Source organism: Crocodylus porosus, unplaced genomic scaffold (genome assembly GCF_001723895.1).
Source record: "Crocodylus porosus isolate Cpor-Errol unplaced genomic scaffold, CroPor_comp1, whole genome shotgun sequence".
In the NCBI taxonomy this organism is placed as follows: Eukaryota; Metazoa; Chordata; order Crocodylia; family Crocodylidae; genus Crocodylus; species Crocodylus porosus.
In genome coordinates this window covers 28,843,148-28,849,560 of record NW_017728918.1, presented here as the reverse complement: position 1 = coordinate 28,849,560, position 6,413 = coordinate 28,843,148, and the positions used below count along the sequence as shown (strand labels likewise).

General features: G+C 38.2%; 1 long non-coding RNA gene across 1 annotated transcript; it reads right to left on the bottom strand.

Moving 5' to 3' along the window:
- Positions 1–408: 408 nt before the first annotated feature.
- LOC109311670 lies at positions 409–2,471 on the bottom strand. The gene is made up of 2 exons (XR_002101571.1): positions 2,190–2,471; positions 409–2,019 (listed from the first exon to the last, which is right to left on the bottom strand). It is a non-coding gene; the product is annotated as an uncharacterized LOC109311670 (long non-coding RNA).
- Between the last annotated feature and the right edge of the window lie 3,942 nt (positions 2,472–6,413).

Genomic DNA, 6,413 nt, shown 5'->3' with positions numbered 1-6,413 from the left:
ATTGCTTCCTTCCGGTAGTTTTGGGAAGTCTTATGATACTACTTTGATCAAAAACTACATTTTAAAAATGAATTTATGAAAGCTACAAAGTTTAGTGGTGACACAAACCTGTTACTTAATCAAAGTTCTTTTAAAAATGCATAGGTGGTATTGATTACCATTGGACCACTAGTCTTTTTCTGAATTGTTAACTTTTTGCTATTATTTAAGGATCTGCTTCACTTATAGGGCTACATAATGTCTAATCCAGGTATCTTAACCTTTTATATATAGAGAGAGAGAGAAAGAGAGAAATATAAAATTATATCTTAAACCAAATGTGTAAATAGCTGTGCTATTGGATATTTTGGAAGTTCAAGATGGCTTGCTTCTGTCTTTAAAAGCAAGTAGCAAAACAAATAAATGACAAGACTAATTTTACTTTTCAGCAGACTCTTGACTTAGTAGTGATTCCTTTCTTGATAGCGTGAAAAATATTAAACTTCAGGGTTAACCTTATAGTTGATGATAAAAAAAAAAAAAGAAAAAGCCTGGGATGTTTGTGGAAGTTCTTCTCAATGTTTAAGCATTTGACCCATTTTTCAAAATTGATGTCATATGGTGTATGATATTGCTGATGATACTGTGACAAAACAGTTCTCTCTTTTATAATTAACGTGTGGTATTCCAATGTGGTATTTTTCTTATTTTGTTGTACTTCAGTGCTGTAACTTTTCCAGCATAGAAACATGCCCTAGTCAACATATTGCTGATCACAAGCATTCCACTCCAGTACTACTTTTGTGCAAAACCGTAGGAAGAAACCTTCCCCATCCCCTGCCCCCACAATATACATGAATTTAGCACAAACGTACTCTGACCCAAGCATTCCCCTCCTCCGGGTAGTTCTATATTCAAGAGGATAATAAGTAGAACTGTATACAATAGGCAAGTTAGAGTTAAGCTACCTTTGTTTCCTAGTCCAGAGTTAAGCAATGTTTTTGTAGCAGAGGGCTGCTTTTAATGGAGCTTGGCTCCAAGCACAGCAGCCCAGTATCCTAGTCCTTTTATATCTTTAGGCAGTCAAGAGGTGCATATATATCCAAGTCAATAAGACTTTCCATTTAAGAGATTGTGTGGTCAGGGTCCTTAAACATAGCAGCAATTGGGTAACTACAGCAGGTTGAAACTATATTTTCCTGGCTCAGACTCATTAAAAAGTTATTTCTTTTTTTCCATTCCTTCTATTTTCTCTGCAATTCAGTTATAGGAAAGAATTTCAGAGACCCACTGACTTTCAATGAGATTAAAGCTCAAAGTCATTCAGGCACTTCTGAGCATCTTTCCCTTAACCTGAGGTCAAAGTATTGACTTTAAAATACTTTACGTCCAAAATCAAATAAAGCAAGTGAAAAATGCTTTCCAGAGATTTTTTTTTATCTTAGTAAATTCAACCTTATTAAGAGGGAGGAAAAGGAAATCTTGTTTACAATCTAACGTTAGTACTATATAATATCATTAGGTTTGCAGAAAATGTATAATTCAGAGCTCTAGTGGTGGCATTATTCTTTTATCCCACTTTTCATAACAGTTTTACCAGTATTAAAACAACTTTCAATTTACTTATTAATGTTTGCATGAGGGAGTTGGATGCCACGTGAGCTCCTCACTGGGGTGGAGATACTGCTCAATAGTGAGCAGTAGGAAAGTGTTGCACTCGATGTGTCCTGTGTGTCCATGTCATAAATTGCCTTCAAAACTAATGGGCGTACTTAGACCTTGGGAGGAAAGTATCCTGTTTCAGGATGTTGCTTAAAGCCATGTGTAGGCATTATGTTTCTACTGAGAGAGTCACCGCTCTCCTCATAGAAACCACAAGCACATTCACTAAATTTATTATATCAGTTTATCGTGACATCAAGATCCCCAGACTGGGAAGTGGGTGAGTTTGGCTTCTTCAGTCCCCTTCTTGACTGGTCTGGGTGGGGACTTGAGCAGCTGTAGTTCCCCGTGACTTTCCCAGACCAGGATCAGCCTGGGCTGGGAAAGGTGCAGAAAGCAGGGGAGGGGGAGCAGGTGCAGGTTGAATGTCTGAACTGCTCCCTCTCTGGCGGACATTTCTAGCACTGGAAATTTATCAGAGATTTTCACTGGTAGAAATGAATGCCTATCTGAAGCCTAAGTAAACAAGCATTGTCCTGAATTGTCACGTTATGGTGTAGAATTAATGGGTACTTGTACATGAATAGCTTAGTTTTGCCAGACTTGAGGCAAGTTGATGTTGTGTGAGAGCTTAAACCATGGACCTGCCCTGTGCAGATCAGATTGCAGAAAGAGGAGTTGCAGGTCAGACATCTAACTGTGCCTAAAGAGCCGGAAAGGGTTTCCTATATAGTGAGCGCTAGGTTGCACACGGGTTTCTTTTTAAATTGTAAGTGATTCTGGTTAACAATTCCAGAAGACAAAGAAGACAGATTGTGGCCAGTCACTGTAGTGTCTGGGATATTGTGGTACAAGAATTATTTCCATTCTGATTTTATCTAAGAAGTAGCCTGGGAATACAAAATACCCGGGATTGAGAATTTAACTCCCCAGGGAAACAATTAATACCACATTTTAAAATCAATGCATTTCAAAATTTAAAGGAGGGGAGGGTTATAAATTACAACATTTTAAAAAAATAATAGTTGATAATCACCATTAGCACTGAAACTGCATTTTAATAATTAGAGGCCTGCATTGTATTTCCGGCTCTATTTACATGGTGTCATTTGATTTCTCTTCTGGGCATTGGGAGCCAGTCTGAAAATATCTTGCTTCCTACTTGTTTTTTAGTTTGTATTAATTTTAGCATTGCAGTTTTGTTTCAAAAGAGTGATAGCTCTGGTAGTCACTCTGTGACAGTTTATGTTGACAGTCTGGCATTTACTACCCTGAATCAGATTGTAAATAAAATATGTATTGTTTTAAACTCTGATGTTAAGTCCCACATTTATGAGAGAGTAAATGTGCTCATATGCTTATGTTGTGTTTTTGAGGAAACTGTTTATGGGGTTTCAGAAGACAGTTTAAAGACAATGGAGGTTCAGTGCATGGTTCTTCTTGTATTTTATGTCTATCCTATAGTTTGCTTCATTTGCATTGCCTTAAATACTCTTTTAAAGGAGATTATTACAATATGTGAGTTGAATATTCTGCTGGGAAGGAGCAGTGTCTTGTCTAGTGGTGAGAGCAGGGGAATGAGAATGGAGTTGCATCTCAAGGGGCAGTTTTCTGTTGGCTGTTTTCTTCCAGCTCTGCCATTGATATGGACTCATGCCTGCCCCACAGCAGGAATTGGGGAAAACTCCTCTTCAGTGCAGTGGGAATGACATTGGGCCTTCATTATGGCTGCTTACAGATGTGGAAAAAAAATATAAACCAGCGCTTTAAGCTGATTTTAATAGCCAATTGAATCGGCTTTGGATAAAAGCAACGAAAAGCCCTGCTGAAGCTCCTGATCTATACGGCCTCTGGGGAGCTGAGTCAAATTAATGCTCTGCTGCTTCTGGTAGACCACTGTTTTGGGGGGTGGGGTTCTGCTTGTGTTTGTTTTCACCTCTGTCAGCAGCCTCTGACCTTCAACAAGTCACTGCTCCTCTGGTTGTCTCAGTTTAGTCATCTTTAAAACGGGTGGAACACTGCTTACCTACCTCACAGGGGTGTTGTGAGGCTTAGTTAATTGTTTGGAGAGCTCTCTGAGGTCCTTTGATGGAAGATGCTATGTCAGTACTTACTATGATAGTTTTATGTTAATAGTTCAATCATTTTCTTACTACTTTCACCCTGAAACTTCCTGCCATAGTCTACAGAGAGCAGTTTTTTAAATCCCAGACCCCGTAACTTTTCATAGAATATTTATCTTCAAATCATGAAAGATAACAAGAACTGAGTGGCCCAGTTCTTAATGTAGAATTGATGATCTGACTTGAAGAAAATATTTAATACTAAGATAGATAAAGTAGTATGTGTTTATGGGAAGAGTTGGTTAAAAAATATTCGTAGAGCAAAAGAGGTTATTTGGGCTTAAAATGTTGTGGACTTCAAAAGTGATATTTATATATTTCTTATATTCTCCCCTTACTATAAAGGAGATATTTAGTAAAAGCATTTTTCATCCTGTAACGTACAGCATGCACAAAGCTTCATGCAGGTTTGCATTTTCAAAACCAAAGTTCATACATTTCCTATATAGCGTTTAAAATCCTAATGAAAATGGAGGTGGCTGCAGATAATGACAGTAACAATATCAAGAAAAGCCTGCGTCAATGCTTAATTGCTAATGCACTTAAAGTAAGTAAAGCATGCTGTTTGGGGTTTTAAAACCCTGTGGTCTTCATTATGGCTTTGATTTGTGTCTCTCATATAGAACTCCAGGAACGTTAGGTACAGATATGTGCTACATAGCGGAACTTTCTTGATTGTTTTACCATGGATGTATTTTAACCTTGTATAGAGATGAGCATGAAAGAGTCATGCATATGTATAAATGATGTATTTGACCAGTGTAAAAATAAGTTTTTGTTTATGTATTTGAAATGTAAGTACATTTTGTGCCACTAACACTGTGATGTATAAAAGAACTGTCGAATGCCTTTTACTGTTGTGTTTTGTACTTTGAATCATATTGAAGAGTTTAATTTGTAACTTCAATAGATATTTTAAATGAATGTGTCTCCTGTGATTAATTATACCCCTTTAAAAAAACCATTGTTACAGTAGTTTGTTTTATACCTATCTTCAGCTCCTTCCTTGAGTGCAAGGAAACATGAAAGCACACAGAAGGGGTCCATTCTAACACCCACAAAAGTCTTTTGGCACATGCCCAAAATGAGTTGGCCTGCTGCTCTAAGCATCAATTAGAATACTTCAGTATCCTAAAGCACCACAGGTTCAAGTCCTGTCATGGTTAGCTCTGTCTATCACTTTTCTGCAGGGGGTGGCTTGAGCTTCTGGCAGTTTTTAGTCTAGTTTTGCCTGTCTTGAGTCTGTGGAAGCAGAATGGGAGGGTGAGGAAGGAGGTTGGAAGAGCTTGTTGGGACTTCGGTTTCATCTTCTGCCATGCCCAAATACCAGAGACCTCAGCTAACTCTTTTTATAAGAGCAGGGATTTGCCTGCACTAGTTCTGTTTGTTTTGCCTGTCTTGTTAGGCTGAAGTCAGGAGAAATTGTTTTCCCTGCTTCCTCATAGGTTACTTTTCTCACTTCTCTCAAAACAAGATTTGTGCTCCTTGAAATACCACTGTCTAATTCTTTTTAAAAACCCATATGTAGTCACTGCAGTGTGCATAAGTCCTGCAGTTATCTCTTGTTTTGAACACAAACCTGAAACAACACTGCAGGTACACTTTGAAAATGCAAGTCCACAGAATGGCTGCCTCTGAATTACTCCTTTTTCATCATGACTTAGTGGAATGTAGTCACTTTTCTGCCTACCAGTTTAGATGCTTCAATTAAATAACCATGCAGAAAATGTTCTTTCAACGCTACATGGCTTCCTAAAGTGATTTTCTAGCAGGTATTATTCATACCCACTCACAAGGGAAAGAATCTTTGTTCTCTAATAATTCCACCCTGCTCCAGCAAAATACAGTTCATGATCAGGATTTGCTTTGCTGTTGTTTGGTGAAGAGGTTTACATTTTTATAGCAGCAGCTTGCACCGTGCAATCTAGCATTCAGTCTCCTGAGCATTTCCTCTATCTCCTAGGCAGATATCTGTTTACTCTGCTTTCCAAATGCTTTGTGAGATCTGCTTCCAGGTCCGTGATCACATTCCTGTTCTGTGACTCTTCAGTCAAAGTATTCATCACATCATGGAGACAGCATGTGAAGTGGCAAACCTCAGAGTCCACAAGTTAAATTCGTCGCATGCGAAGTAAATAAGGAAAGCTCTGCTTTCCAAGCTTACTTTGTCCTTGACTTTCCTTCCAAAGATGCAACAGATGCTAGTTATGCAGAGCAGCTTTTGTGATGAGGGCATTTGCAATTGCACTGTGACTGATCATCTCATTTTCCATACGCCATTACAATAGACGTTAGAAGATAGAAAGACTTTACCACTTGTAGTCTGGGTTGGATTAAAAATTGTGAGTAGAGGTGAAGGGCTGTATTTCATTACACAGACCCCAGTTTGGGAACATTTAAAAATAATTTTTCCACCTCCAGCTCAAAAAAATTAATATAAAAACTGCCATTTACTGGGTGCATCTACATGTATACTTTACAGCAGAGTTGACTAATTAGCTCCACAGTAAAGCATCACTGCTCACATGTGCACTGGTATTAGGGTGAAGTAAGTTAATTAACCATCAGGGACACTACTGTCTTTATGGTAGAGTCATTAAGTGATGTAAAAATCATGGTTCGTTTCTTTGGAGGCTCATTGAATAATAA